Source organism: Arachis hypogaea, chromosome 17 (genome assembly GCF_003086295.3).
Source record: "Arachis hypogaea cultivar Tifrunner chromosome 17, arahy.Tifrunner.gnm2.J5K5, whole genome shotgun sequence".
Classification (NCBI taxonomy): Eukaryota; Viridiplantae; Streptophyta; class Magnoliopsida; order Fabales; family Fabaceae; genus Arachis; species Arachis hypogaea.
Genome location: NC_092052.1, coordinates 108037745 through 108053862, shown reverse-complemented (window position 1 = coordinate 108053862; position 16118 = coordinate 108037745). Strand labels below are relative to the sequence as shown.

Below are 16118 nucleotides of genomic sequence, written 5' to 3'. Positions count from 1 at the left end.
TCTTTAAGTGAGTCATGTGCTTCTTGTCACGCGTACGCAGAAGGTCACACATACGTGCAACATAGCGAAATCTCAGGTCATGCGTACACGCAAGGCATGCGTTCGCGCAACTGGACAGAATTCCAAAACTTCATTTCTTCATGAATTCTCCACTTTTCCATACTTTTTCTTCATTTCTTCAATCCAATCTTTGGCTTCTAAGCATGAAATCACTTAACAAGCACATAAAAGCATCGAATGGAATTAAAGTGAATTAAATTTGGCAAATTAAGGGCCTAAAAAGCATGTTTTTACTCTTAAGCACAATTTAGGAAGAATTTAAAAACCCATGCTATTTTAGTGAATAAATGTAAGGAAAGTTAATAAAATCCACTAAATCCAATACAAGATAAACCATAAAATTGTGGTTTATCAGTACCTAGGAAAAGAGTGCCTTTATTCTACTCATAGTTCTATCGATAACAAATTCTAAGAATAGTATCTCTTCAAGTGGGTTGCATTCCAGCTTCTCGGAATATCGGAACCTTCCAATGTTTCTATCTTGTAGGCTCTTTTCCCCAGTACTTCTTTTATCCTGAAAGGGCCCTTCCAAGTTGGGGCTAACTTACCCTGAGTTCTGGGGGTTCTGGCATCTGCCTGCTTCAATACTAGGTCTTTGGCTTGGAAACTTTTAGGTCGGACTTTGCTATTGTATCTTTTAGCCACCTTTTGCTTCAAGGCTTGTTTAGCTAGGTTAGCCGCATTTCTTACCTCATTAATCAATCCATGTTCTCACGAGTTCGCAAGGTCTCTAAGAGCATTCTTAGGTTAGGCAACTTAGGCTCAACCAACTTCTATTGGGATAACTGCTTCTTCCCCACACATGAGTCTGAAAGGTGTTTCCTTGGTAGTAGATTGGACCGTAATCCAATAAGACCATAATACTGACCACATCTCGTCAGCCTAGGAACTTGGAGACTCGTCTAATTATTTTTTCAACCCATTTAGGATCACTTTGTTAGCAGCTTCAGCTTTTCCATTTGCCTATGGGTGTTCAATCGAGGCGAATATTTGCCAAGTCCCTAACCCACTTAGTACTTCCAAAAATTTGGAGTCTGTGAGTTGAGTCCCATTGTCTGTGACCACTACTTCTGGGATCCCAAACCTTGTGATGACTTCCCTCCAAACGAATTTCTGACACTGAGCAGAACTAATACTTGACAGTGGCTTAGCTTCAATCCATTTTGTAAAATAATCTATAGCCACTATGAGATATTTTACCTGGCCGAGTACTTATGGGAAAGGTCCCAGCAAATTCAAGCCCCACTTAGCAAATGGTCTTGTTTAGAAAATAGACACTAGTTTGTGAAGGGGTGCCTGATGAAGGTTCCCGTGCAACTAACATTTGTCACACTTTTTCAGATATTCCATGGCATCCTTGATAAGGGTAGGCCAAAAATATCCTACTCAGATGACTTTCTAGGCTAATAACTTAGCCTCCAAATGATGTCTACAACATCCCTCATGAACTTCCTACAATACATACATTGTTTATTGAGGACTCAAACATTTTAACAATGGCTGGTATATTCCCCTCTTATATAGTTGTCCATTTATCAAGGATTTTTTAGCTGCTTTAAGTCGCAATTTCCTTGCTTCATTGGCATCACTGGACAAAGTTTCATGTTCTAGGTACATGTCACTACAAGAAAAATGTTGAGTATCGTCGAATTTAGCATCGAATGTTAGCGGCAAGATTTTCGTCGGTTTTATCGTTGGATTAGGTAGCAAATTCATAACCCTAAAATATTACCATTAGAATAACGTTTCCAATAGTAACGTCAATAGTAATATTTGGAAGGAAAAAGAAATTTTTGGCGCGCCCACTACCGTCGGATTTACCGGCAGGAAGATCTGACGGTAATAATGTTTAGTGAAACGCTGCATTTTAGGCATACGAAAACGTTACCATTAGATTAATCTGACGGTAACAGTGCCCTAAATGAAAGCGCGAACATCGTATCCCCCATTTCAAATTTCACGCTCTCTCTCTCTTCATCTCCACCCTCTCTCTCATAACCGCCACCACTTCCATTCCCTGCTCTCTCCCGTCGATGCCGAGCGTACCGCCGTCGTCAACCCCTCTCTGTCGTCGCCACCCCCCTCTTTCTTCTCCTTCTTCTCCTACCTCCTTCTCTCTCTCTCTCTCCTTCGTCGTCACTACCGTCTTCCATCACCACCATCTGCCTTCACCACCATCTACTACCACAGTAACTTTGATGACCACCACTGCAACATCCACGTCTTCCCTTATTTATGTTGTTTTTCATTACAAGTTCAATGAACAACTCTTTTCCAATTCATTTAATTTTAGTTTAATGTAGTTTAGGTTTAAATAGAATTTAAATTTTAGTTTTGAATCGATTTCAAAGTTAGTTCACTTTAGTTTGGAATTGTCTAATTGTGTTAATTGTTGTGTTGATGACTGTTTTATTGAGAAATTATTGCTGAAATTGTTTGATATTTTTTTAACTTTGGTTTAATTTAGTTTAGGTTTGAGTAGAATTAGAATTTTAATTTTGAATCAGTTTCAAAGTTAGTTCAGTTTAGGTTTGTAATCTTAGTGGATTTATGTTGATTAAGTTGTGTTTCATTCAATTCATTAGGTTTTGCATTGTTGAAGTATTTGAAATTGTCTAATTGTATTAATTGCTATTAATTACTATGTTGATGACTATTTTATTGAGAAATTATTACTGAGATTGTTTGATAATTTGATATATGCAGACATGTCAATAGGCAGAGGTGCTACGAATTAGGCTGCTAGTCGTGGTCGGGGTAGAGGGAGGATTTTTTCAGGTACCCCCGAGACTTCTGGATCCTCTCCCTCTACTCCGACTACGCCGGTGGCACCATAGGTTGTGAGTTTAGCAGAGTAGCCATTCATCATGGTTCCTAACCCCAACTACTTACCTCCATCCACGGTGGGATGCTGCCTCTTACTCCTCAGTAGCCCGCATCCATGGTGACTCGAGCGACAGATGCCATGGCCCCAGAGTCAAGTCACAATAATAGCTGATGCCCCTTCACACCTCGCACCACACATTTGCACATTTGGCATGATGGTGGCACGGGAAAAGTAACACGTTCAATTCTCATGTATTTCCTATTCTTGGTTATTGTTGAAAGTGCCTGAGTTATTTCTAGTTCAGTTTATTTTAGTGTTAATTACTAGTTATTATTTTTTAGTTTTCCTGATTATGATTCCTGTTATTGCTGAAAGTTCCTGAAACCTGATTCCTGTTTACTGGATTTAGTAGGTTGATTTGGATTGCTAGTTATTATTTTCTAGATTTAATGATTATGGTTGATTCTTGTTTGTGAGTTGTTGTTAGGTTTTTGTCGAATCCAAATGCGTGTACTCAGGAGACGACGAATGTCATCAAGGTGATTCACAACCAGTCCTGGCCTAGCTACACAAAGATCCCCCGCTGAGACCAGACAACGCTGGTTTAAGAAATGGTCGGTAATTACTTTCATTGTTTCTATTTTATACCTTTTTAGCTAGTTTATATCCTCTATCTTGTTTCCTTAAATTTAAAGCTTCGTTCCGGAAAAGCATAAATTTTTGGCTTGGTTGTGTCTTAAGGAGGCTCTTCCTTCTGCAAGTTTTCGCTTTAGAAGAGGGATGTCGTCATCAGATAGGTGTCCAAGATGTCTTTCTAGCCAGGAATCGGTTATACATTGTATTCGGGATTGTCCAAAAGCTCAGCTTGTCTGGCAAAGGTTGGATATTCCTTGTCATCCTTTGGATTTGAAGAACTGGTTCTTGTATCATAGCAGAGAGCACCCGTTCAAGTTCTTTTCGGGACTTTGGTGGATATGGCGAGCAAGGAATAACGACATCTTTAATCCCCATGAAACTTGGCCTCCGGAAAAAGTCATTTGTCTGGCATTAACTTCAGAAAAGGAGCTTAGAAATATTTTTGAATTACAACGTATGTCCCTTCCCTCTACTCTAAATGGTTTTTGGAATCCCCCATCCATTGGTACTTTTAAGATTAATTGTGATGCTAGTTATTTTGGTTCGGGTGATAGTGTTGGTTTTGCTTGTGTTATTAGAGATTGTAATGGGAGCTGGCAAAGGGGGTGTTTGGGAATGATTGAGAGTAATAGTATTCTTCAAGGAGAATTGTTTGCTATTTGGAGAGGATATCTCTTAGCTTGGGATGTGGGTCAACGAGATGTTATTTGTGAGACAGATTGTGTGGAAGCATTTAATCTTGTTACTCAAGATGGTTTTGGGTTTATTGATCCACTGGTGCTCAAAATAAGAGATATCATGCATTGGAATTGGCGTGTTGACTTTCGTTTGATTATGAGAGATGCAAACACGGTGGCAGATACTATGGCAAAGATGGCGATGAAGTTACAACTTTCGCATGTGGAGCTTCTTTCACCTTGGGAGGAGTTTAAGAGTAGTCTTAAACGGGACTGTCCCTCTATTTAAGCAGTTCCTTGTTTTGTTTCTTTTGTTTTTCTTTGTTTAATTTATTTCAGTCACCAAAAAAAAAAAAGCTTCGTTGTTGCAGCTGCACTTCATTTGGGATGCTGTATAAGACCTGGCCATCTAGAAGATATTCGACCATAGGATGGGTCAGCGGCTCCAGTAGATCCTGGATGATGTTCATCATGGGCGGGACCAGCGAATAAGCTGGCTTTGATCGGAGGTAAAGAAGGGTTTGTTAGCTCATTGGGAGACCGATGCGGGGTACAGGCATCGGCGCCTCACTAGCCGAGCTAATAGGGCATCGCTCAGGTCATCCAAGTATATCGGCGGCTCAGTGACCTTCATGAGAATGAAGGCCAGGATGGTATGTAGTTTGTTTAGTATTCTTAATAGCTTCGTTATATTTTCTGTTTTGCATATCATTATTACGCATTCTAATAATTTTGTATTTCAATGCAACTAATGTAGTTGAAGTCGTTGGAACACAAGGCCAAATTGGCGGAGACGTTCAAGTACACTTACACGCTGAAGGAGAACAAAATGAGATTTGTTTATCAACGGTCTCAGGACCATTATATGAGTAAAGATACATCTGATTATCTTCTGCTACAAAATTATTAGAAATTAACTATATATCTATCTTACTAATCACAGTAACTTGTGTTAATTGCATAGGAGTCCTACACACAGAGACTAGAGGACACGACTCAACAGTCTCAGTAGTCTCAGCAAAGTGGGGAGGACATCGCAGATGGATCTGTGGCCTCAGTCGTCGACCCTGATGCGGTTTGTCGCAACACTGCTTTAGCCCCATACAAGAACCGAGTATACGGGATGGGGTCATTCTTTGCTAGCATCCTTCGCACCTCGATATTGAGGCTGTCGTTAGGCTTCGCCACCAGTTGAGTCATCCAGCCTGAGGATGGCATGGATTTTAGGCTCCAGGTGTAGGAGCTCCACCACAGCCTTCACCAACAGGCTCAGAAGCTTACGATTATCGGGAGCTGTATGGTGTGAGAAATTGTGATCATTCCATTCCTTGGTAACGGCGCTAAAAACTCAATACGCATGTTCATGATCTTATATCTGTTTAACAACTTCGTACAACTAACCAGGAAGTGCACTGGGTCGTCCAAGTAATAAACTTTACGTGAGTAAGGGTCGATCCCACGGAGATTGTCGGCTTGAAGTAAGCTATGGGCACCTTGTAAATCTCAGTCAGGCGGATTAAATTGTATTTAGAAATTATAGTGGATGAAAATAAATAAAATATAAAATAGGATAGTGGTACTTATGTAATTCATTGGTGGAAATTTCAGATAAGCATATAGAGATGCTTTCGTTCCTCTAATCTCTGCTTTCCTACTGTCTTCATCCAATCAATCCTACTCCTTTCCATGGCAAGCTTTATGTAAGGCATCACCGTTGTCAATGGCTACATCCCATCCTCTCTGTGAAAAAGGTCCAAATGCTCTGTCACGGCACGGCTAATCATCTGGAGGTTCTCGATCATACTGGAATAGGATTCACCCTCCTTTTGCGTCTGTCACTACGCCCAGCACTCGCGAGTTTGAAGCTCGTCACAGCCATCCCTTCCCAGATCCTACTCGGAATACCACAGACAAGGTTTAGATTTTTCGGATCTCAGGAATGGCCATCCATGGGTTCTAACTTATACCACGAAGATACTAATATCTCAGACTCGGTCCTCTATATTAGATATCTAAGAGATACTCATTCTAGCTTGTTTGCGTGTAGAACGGAAGTGTTTGTCAGGCACGCGTTCATAAGTGAGAATGATGATGAGCGTCACATAATCATCACATTCATCATGTTCTTAGGTGCGAATGGATATCTTAGAAGCGGAATAAGTTGAATTGAATAAAAAAATAGTAGTACTTTGCATTAATCTTTGAGGAACAGCAGAGCTCTACACCTTAATCAATGGAGTGTAGAAACTCTACCGTTGAAAATACATAAGTGATGAAGGTTCAGGCATGGCCGAATGGCCAGCCCCCAAACGTGATCTCAGAACTAAACGTCCAAAAGATGAAACTAAAGATGTTCCAAAGATGTAAATACAATAGTAAAAAGTCCTATTTATACTAAACTAGTTACTAGGGTTTACAGAAGTAAGTAATTGATGCATAAATCTACTTTCGGGGCCCACTTGGTGTGTGCTTGGGCTGAGCTTGAAGTTTACACGTGTAGAGGCTTCTTTTGGAGTTGAACGCCAAGTTGTAACATGTTTTTGGCGTTCAACTCTGGTTCGTGACGTGTTTCTGGTGTTTAACTCTAGACTGCAGCGTAGAACTGGCGTGCAATGCTTTTTTGTGTCATCTTTCAATAGTATGGACTATTATATATTGCTGGAAAGCCCTGGATGTCTACTTTCCAACGCAATTGGAAGCGAGCCATTTTGAGTTCTGTAGCTCTAGAAAATCCACTTTGAGTGCAGGGAGGTCAGAATCCAACAACATCAGCAGTCCTTCTTCAACCTCTGAATCTGATTTTTGCTCAAGTCCCTCAATTTCAGCCAGAAAATACCTGAAATCACAGAAAAACATACAAACTCATAGTAAAGTCCAGAAATGTGAATTTAACATAAAAACTAATAAAAACATCCCTAAAAGTAACTAGATCCTACTAAGAACATACTAAAAATAATGCCAAAAAGCGTATAAATTATCCGCTCATCACAACACCAAACTTAAATTGTTTCTTGTCCCCAAGCAACTGAAAATCAAATAGGATAAAAAGAAGAGAATATACTATAAATTCCAAACTATCAATGAAACTTAGCTCCAATCAGATGAGCGGGACTTGTAGCTTTTTGCCTCTTGAATAGTTTTGGCATCTCACTTTATCCATTGAAGTTCAGAATGATTGGTATCTATAAGAACTCAGAGTTCAGATAGTGTTCTTGATTCTCCTAGTTCAGTATGTTGATTCTTGAACACAGCTACTTTATGAGTCTTGGCCGTGGCCCTAAGCACTTTGTTTTTCAGTATTACCATCGGATACATAAATGCCACAGACACATAACTGGTGAACCTTTTCAGATTGTGACTCAGCTTTGCTAAAGTCTCCAATTAGAGGTGTCCAGGGTTCTTAAGCACACTCTTTTTTTTGCTTTGGACCTTGACTTTAACCTCTCAGTCTCAAGTTTTCACTTGACACCTTCACGCCACAAGTACATGGTTAGGGACAGCTTGGTTTAGCCGCTTAGGCCAGGATTTTATTCCTTTAGGCCCTCCTATCCACTGATGCTCAAAGCCTTGGGATCCTTTTTCTTTACCCTTGCCTTTTTGTTTTAAGGGTTATTGGCTTTTTGCTCTTGCCTTTTGGTTTTAAGAGCTTTTGGCTTTTTCTGCTTGCTTTTTCTCTCTTTTTTTTCGCTTTTTTTTTTCTGCAAGCTTTGTATTCACTGCTTTTTCTTGCTTCAAGAATCATTTTTATGATTTTTCATATTATCAAATAACATGTCTCCTTGTCATCATTCTTTCAAGAGCCAACATATTTAACATTCATAAACAACAACTTCAAAAGACATATGCACTGTTCAAGCATTCATTCAGAAAACAAAAAGTATTGTCACCACATCAATATAATTAAACTAAGTTCAAGGATAAATTCGAAACTCATGTACTTCTTTTTTTTTTGAATTAAAACATTTTTCATTTAAGAGAGGTGATGGATTCATAGGACATTCATAACTTTTAAGACATAGTTGCTAATTACTAATGATCATGTAATAAGACACAAACATAGATAAGCACTTAATATAAAGAAAATGAAAAATAGAAAATTTAAGAACAAGGAATGAGTCCACCTTAGTGATGGTGGCGTTTTCTTCTTGAGGAACCAATGATGTCCTTGAGCTCTTCTATGTCTCTTCCTTGTCTTTGTTGCTCCTCCCTCATTGCTTTTTGATCTTCTCTAATTTCATGGAGGATGATGGAGTGCTCTTGATGTTCCACCCTTAATTGTCCCATGTTGGAACTTAATTCTCCTAGGGAGGTGTTGATTTGCTCCCAAAAATTCTATGCAGAAAAGTGCATCCCTTGAGGTATCTCAGGGATTTCTTGATGGTGAGCTTCCTCATGCGTTTCTTAAGCTCCATGAGTGGGCTCTCTTGTTTGCTCCATCCTTTTCTTAGTGATGGGCTTCTCTTCCTCAATGGGAATGTCTCCTTCTATGGAAGCTCCAGCTGAGTAACATAGATGGTAAATAAGATGAGGAAAAGCTAGCCTTGCCAAGGGAGAGGGCTTTTCGGCTATTTTGTAGAGTTCAAGGGAGATGACTTCATGAACTTCTACTTCCTCTCCAATCATGATACTGTGGATCATGATGGCCCGGTCTATGGTAACTTCAGACCGGTTGCTAGTGGGAATGATTGAGCATTAGATGAACTCCAACCATCCTCTAGCCACATGCTTAAGGTCCAGTCTTCTAAGTTGAACCGGTTTTCCTTTTGAGTCAATCTTCCATTGAGCTCCTTCCACACATATGTCCATGAGGACTTGGTCCAACCTTTGATCAAAGTTGACCCTTCTAGTGTAGGGGCGTGCATCTCCTTGCATCATAGGCAAGTTAAATGCCAACCTCACATTTTCCGGACTAAAATCTAAGTATTTCCCCCGAACCATGGTGAGATAACTCTTTGGGTTCGGGTTCTTACTTTGATCATGGTTCTTGGTGATCCATGCATTGGCATAGAACTCTTGAACCATTAGAATTCTGACTTGTTGGATGAGGTTTGTTAGAACTTCCCAACCTCTTCTTTGGATTTCATGTCGGATTTCCGGATACTCATTTCTCTTGAGTTTGAAAGGGACCTCGGGGATCACCTTCTTCTTGGCCACAACATCATAGAAGTGGTCTTGATGGGCTTTGGAGATGAATCTTTCCATCTCCCATGACTCGGAGGTGGAAACTTTTGTCTTCCCTTTCCCTTTTCTAGAGGATTCTCCGGTCTTAGGTGCCATCAATGGTAATGGAAAAACAAAAAACTTATGCTTTTACCACACTAAACTTAGAATATTGCTCGTCCTCGAGCAAGAGAAGAAAGAAGAGATGGAGAAGAAGAAGAAATGGAGGAGAGGGAGAGAGGGTTGTGTTTCGGCCAAGAAGGGGAAGAGAGGGTTGTGTTGTGTGAAAATGAGGAAGAATGGAGGGGTTTATATAGTGGAGGGATGGGGGTTAGGTTCGGCCATTTAGGGTGGGTTTGAGTGGGAAAGTGATTTTGAATTTTGAAGGTAGATGGGGTTTATGAGGTAGGTTTATGGGGAAGAGTGGATGGATGTGAATGGTGAAGGGGTAGTAGGGAAGAGAGCTTGATGTGATTTGTGAAGGGTTTTGGGGAAGGGTGTTTATTGGGAAGAGAGGATGAATGAGAAGAGGGAAGAGTATGAGTGGAGGTAGGTGGGGATCCTGTGGGGTCCACAAATGCTGAGATGATCCTGTAGGGTCCACAGATCCTGAGGTGTCAAGGATTTACATCCCTGCACCAATTAGGCATGTAAAATGCCTTTGCATGCAATTCTGGCGTTTAAACGCCGAATTGATGCTTGTTCTGGGCGTTCAGTGCCCAGATGCAGCATGTTTCTGGCGTCGAACGCCAGTTCTATGCTTGTTTCTGGCGTTCAGCGCCAGCTTTCCTCATTGTGCATTCCTTCCGTCTGAACGCCAGGATGCTGCTTGTTTCTGACGTTCAACTCCAGATCCATGCTCTGTTCTGGCGTTGAACGCCAGCCAGATGCTCCTTACTAGCGTTTAAACGCCAGTAAGTCCTTCCTCCAGGGTGTGATTTTTCTTCTGCTGTTTTTGATTCTGTTTTTAATTTTTCTATTTATTTTGTGACTCCACATGATCATGAACCTAATAAAACATGAAAGAACAATAGAAATAAAAATAAAATTAGATAAATAAAAATTGGGTTGCCTCCCAACAAGCGCTTCTTTAATGTCAATAGCTTGACAGTGGCTCTCATGGAGCCTCACAGATGTTCAGAGCATTGTTGAGACTCCCCAACACCAAACTTAGAGTTTGGATATGGGAGTTCAACACCAAACTTAGAGTTTGGTTGTGGCCTCCCAACACCAAACTTAGAGTTTGACTGTGGGGGCTCTGGTTGACTCTGCAGTGAGAGAGGCTTTTCAAGCTTCCTCTCCATGGTTACAGAGAGATATCCTTGAGTTTTAAACATAAGGGAGTCCTCATTTAGTTGAAGGATCAATTCTCCTCTGTCCACATCAATCACAACTCTTGCTGTGGCTAGGAAGGGTCTTCCAAGGATGATGGATTCATCCTCATCCTTTCCAGTATCTAGGATAATGAAATTAGCAGGGATGTAAAAGCCTTCAACCTTTACTAACATGTCCTCTACTTGTCCATAAGCCTGTTTTCTGGAATTGTCTACCATCTCTAATGAGATTTTAGCAGCTTGTACCTCAAAGATTCCCAGTTTCTCCATTACAGAGAGTGGCAAGAGGTTTATTCCTGACCCAAGGTCACATAGAGCCTTCTCAAAGGTCATGGTGCCTATGGTACAAGGTATTAGGAACTTTCCAGGATCCTGTTTCTTCTGAGGCAATCTCAGTTGATCCAAATCACTCAGTTCATTGATGAGCAAGGGAGGTTCATCTTCCCAAGTCTCATTGTCAAATAATTTGGCATTCAGCTTCATGATTGCACTAAGGTACTTGGCAACTTGCTCTTCAGTAACATCCTCATTCTCTTCAGAAGAAGAATATTCATCAGAGCTCATGAAGGGCATAAGGAGGTTCAATGGAATCTCTATGGTCTCTAGATGAGCCTCAGAGTCCTTTGGTTCCTCGAAGGAAAATTCCTTGTTGATCACTGGACGTCCCAGGAGGTCTTCCTCCTTGGGATTCACGTCCTTCCCTTCCTCCTTGGATTCGGCCATGTTGGTTATATCAATGGCCTTGCACTCTCTCTTTGGATTCTCTTCTGTATTGCTTGGGAGAGTACTAGGAGGAGTTTCAGTGATCTTCTTACTCAGAGTGGCCTTAGATAGATCAGAGACTAAATTTGCTAAGCTAGATAGATTCTGCTCAGAATTCTCTGTCTGTTGCTGAGTGGATGATGGAAAATGTTTACTACTGTTAAACCTGTTTCTTCCACCATTCTTAAAGCCTTGTTGAGGCTTTTGTTGATCCTTCCATGAGAAATTTGGGTGATTTCTCCATGAGGGGTTATAAGTGTTTCCATAAGGTTCACCTAGATAATTTACCTCTGCTATTGCAGGGTTCTCAGGATCATAAGCCTCTTCTTCAGAAGATGCCTCTTGAGTACTGTTGGATGCAGCTTCCATTCCATTCAGACTCTGAGAAATCATATTGACCTGCTGAGTCAATAGTTTGTTCTGAGCCAATATGACATTCAAAGCATCAATTTCAAGAACTCCTTTCCTTTGGGGCGTCCCATTACTTACAGGATTCCTCTCAGAAGTGTACATAAACTGGTTGTTAGCAACCATGTTAATGAGTTCTTGAGCTTCTGTAGGCGTTTTCTTTAGGTGAATGGATCCACCTGCAGAAGTATCCAATGACATCTTTGATAGCTCAGATAAACTATCATAGAATATATCCAGGATGGTCCATTCTGAAAGCATGTCAGAAGGACACTTTTTGGTCAGTTGCTTGTATCTCTCCCAAGCTTCATAGAGGGATTCACCTTCCTTCTGTCTGAAGGTTTGAACATCCACTCTAAGCTTACTAAGCTTTTGGGGAGGAAAGAACTTGGCTAAGAAAGCCATGACCAGCTTATCCCAAGAGTTCAGGCTGTCCTTGGGTTGAGAGTCCAACCAGATTCTAGCTCTGTCTCTTACAGCAAAAGGGAAAAGCATAAGCCTGTAGACTTCAGGATCTACTCCATTAGTCTTAACAGCATCACATATCTACAAGAATTCAGTTAAAAACTGAAAAGGATCTTCAGATGAAAGTCCATGAAACTTGCAGTTTTGTTGCATCAGAGAAACTAGTTGAGGTTTAAGCTCAAAATTGTTTGCTCCAATGGTAGGGATGGAGATGCTTCTTCCATGTAAATTGGAATTTGGTGCAATAAAGTCACCAAGCATCTTCCTTGCATTATTATTATTTTTGGCTGCTATCTCCTCTTCCTTTTCAAAGATTTCTGTAAGGTTGTCTCTGGATTGTTGTAATTTAGCTTCTCTCAGTTTCCTTTTTAGAGTCCTTTCAGGTTCAGGATCTGCTTCAACAAGAATGTTCTTGTCCTTGCTCCTACTCATGTGAAAAAGAAGAGGACTAAAGATATCGGGGATCCTCTTTACCACAGTATAGAGGTTCCCTTGTGTGAGTAGAAGAAAAGAAAAATAAGAATGTAGAAGAGAAGAATTCGAACTCAGAGGAGAGGAAGGGGTTCGAATTTTGGGTGAAGAAAAGTGTTAGTAGATGAATAAATAAATAAAAGGATATGAGATAGAGAATTTCGAAAATTAAATTAAAATAAATTAAAAATAAAAAATTAAAATTAAAATTTAAAGTTAAATTTCGAAAATTGAAGTTTGAAATTAAATTAAAATTAAAACAATTAGTTAATTAAAAAGGAATTTTGAAAAAGGAGAGAGGGAATTTTCGAAAATAAGAGAGAGAGAGGATTAGTTAGGTAGTTTTAAAAAAGATATGATTGAAATTTAAAAAGATATGATTGAAACAAAAAGATAAGATTTGGAAATCAATTTTAAAAAGATAAGATAAGAAGTTAGAAAAGATATTTTAAAATCAAATTCTTTTTTTGAAAAAGATAGGATTTAAAAAGATATGATAGAAAGATATGATTAAAATTAGTTTTGAAAAAGATTTGAATTTTAAAATCAAAATTAATGACTTGACTCACAAGTAATCACAAGATATGATTCCAGAACTTAAAGTTTGAATCTTTCTTAACAAGCAAGTAACAAACTTGAAATTTTTGAATCAAAACATTAATTGATGATGTGATTTTCGAAAATATGATAAAATAAGAAAAAGATTTTGAAAATATTTTGAAAAAGATTTTTGAAATTTTCGAAAATAAATAAATAAAAAATAGAAAAGATATGATTTTTTTTGAAAAAGATTTTTTTAAAAAGATAAGATTTTTGAATTGAAAATTTGATTTGACTCATAAGAAACAACTAAATTTTAAAAAGTTTTGAAAAAGTCAACTCAAATTTTCAAAAATTTATGAGTGAAAAAGAGAAATATATTTTTTTGATTTTTGAATTTTTAATGATGAAAGAGAAAAACAATGAAAATGCTCAATGCATGAAAATTTCAGATCAAAACAATGAATGTATGCAAGAATGCTATGAATGTCAAGATGAATACCAAGAACACTTTGAAGATTATGATGAACATCAAGAACATATTTTTGAAAATTTTTTTATGCAAAGAAAACATGCAAGATACCAAACTTAGAAATCTTTAATGTTTGGACTCTAACAAACGAAAAATGCATATGAAAAACAAGAAAAGACACAAAACAAGAAAATTTAAAGATCAAACAAGAAGACTTACCAAGAACAACTTGAAGATCATGAAGAACACTATGAATGCATGAATTTTTCGAAAATTTTATGCAAACTTTAAAACATGCAATTGACACCAAACTTAAAATCTGACTCAAGACTCAAACAAGAAACACAAAAATATTTTTGATTTTTATGATTTTATAATTTTTTTGGATTTTTCGAAAATTAATTTGAAAAAGGAAAATAAGGATTCCAAAATTTTTAATATGAATTCCAGGAATCTTGCACTCTTAGTCTAAAGCTTTAGTCCAGGAATTAGACATGGCTCACTAGCCAGCCAAGCTTTCAATGAAAGCTCCGGTCCAAAATACTAGACATGGCCAATGGCCAGCCAAGCTTCAGCATGTAAATCAGACATTCATCAGCTAAGTCATCAAATTAACTTGCCTCTATGCTGAAGGTTTGGAAGCCTCAGTCCAAAAGATTTTAGACATGGCTTTACAACCAGCCAGGCTTCAACATTTTTCATGAAACACTAAAATTCATTCTTAAAAATTCTGAAGAACATAAATTAAATCAAAATTTTTTTTTGAAAATAAAATAAAAAAACCAAAAGCTTAAAATTAAAATAAAATTACCAAAAGATGAACCGTCAGTTGTCCAAACTCAAACAATCCCCAGCAACGGCGCCAAAAACTTGGTGTGCGAAATTGTGATCATTCCATTCCTTGGTAATGGTACTAAAAACTCAATACGCACGTTCATGATCTTATATCTGTTTCACAACTTCGTACAACTAACCAGCAAGTGCACTGGGTCGTCCAAGTAATAAACCTTACGTGAGTAAGGGTCGATCCCACGGAGATTGTCGGCTTGAAGCAAGCTATTGTCACCTTGTAAATCTCAGTCAGGCGGATTAAATTGTATTTAGAAATTATAGTGGATGAAAATAAATAAAATATAAAATAGGATAGTGGTACTTATGTAATTCATTGGTGGAAATTTCAAATAAGCGTATAGAAATACTTTCGTTCCTTTGATCTTTGCTTTCCTGCTGTCTTCATCCAATCAATCCTACTCCTTTCCATGGCAAGCTTTATGTAAGGCATCACCGTTGTCAATGGCTACATCCCATCCTCTCTGTGAAAAAGGTCCAAATGCTCTGCACGGCACGGCTAATCATCTGGAGGTTCTCGATCATATTGGAATAGGATTCACCCTCCTTTTGCGTCTATCACTACGCCCAGCACTCGCGAGTTTGAAGCTCGTCACAGCCATCCCTTCCCAGATCCTACTCGGAATACCACAGACAAGGTTTAGACTTTTCGGATCTCAGGAACGGCCATCCATGGGTTCTAACTTATACCACGAAGATACTAATATCTCAGACTCGGTCCTCTGTATTAGATATCTAAGAGATACTCATTCTAGCTTGTTTGCGTGTAGAACGGAAGTGTTTGTCAGGCACGCATTCATAAGTGAGAATGATGATGAGCGTCACATAATCATCACATTCATCATGTTCTTGGGTGCGAATGGATATCTTAGAAGCAGAATAAGTTGAATTGAATAGAAAAATAGTAGTACTTTGCATTAATCTTTGAGGAACAGCAGAGCTCCACACCTTAATCTATGGAGTGTAGAAACTCTACCGTTGAAAATACATAAGTGATGAAGGTTCAGGCATGGCCGAATGGCCAGCCCCCAAATGTGATCTCAGAACTAAACGTCCAAAAGATGAAACTAAAGATGTTCCAAAGATGTAAATACAATAGTAAAAAGTCCTATTTATACTAAACTAGTTACTAGGGTTTACAAAAGTAAGTAATTGATGCATAAATCCACTTCTGGGGCCCACTTGGTGTGTGCTTGGGCTGAGCTTGAAGTTTACACGTGCAAAGGCTTCTTTTGGAGTTGAACGCCAAGTTGTAACGTGTTTTTGGCGTTCAACTCTGGTTCGTGACGTGTTTCTGGCGTTTAACTCCAGACTGCAGCGTAGAACTGGCATTCAATGCCGTTTTGCGTCATCTAAACTCGGCCAAAGTATAAACTATTATATATTACTGGAAAGCTCTGGATGTCTACTTTCCAACGCAATTGGAAGCGCGCCATTTTGAGTTTTGTAGCTCCAGA

General features: G+C 38.9%; 1 non-coding gene across 1 annotated transcript; it reads left to right on the top strand.

Annotated features, from left to right (window-relative positions):
• Positions 1-12119: 12119 nt before the first annotated feature.
• On the top strand, positions 12120-12227 carry LOC112767556 (small nucleolar RNA R71). Its single transcript, XR_003184998.1, has one exon. It is a non-coding gene; the product is annotated as a small nucleolar RNA R71 (small nucleolar RNA).
• The last annotated feature ends 3891 nt before the right edge of the window (positions 12228-16118 follow it).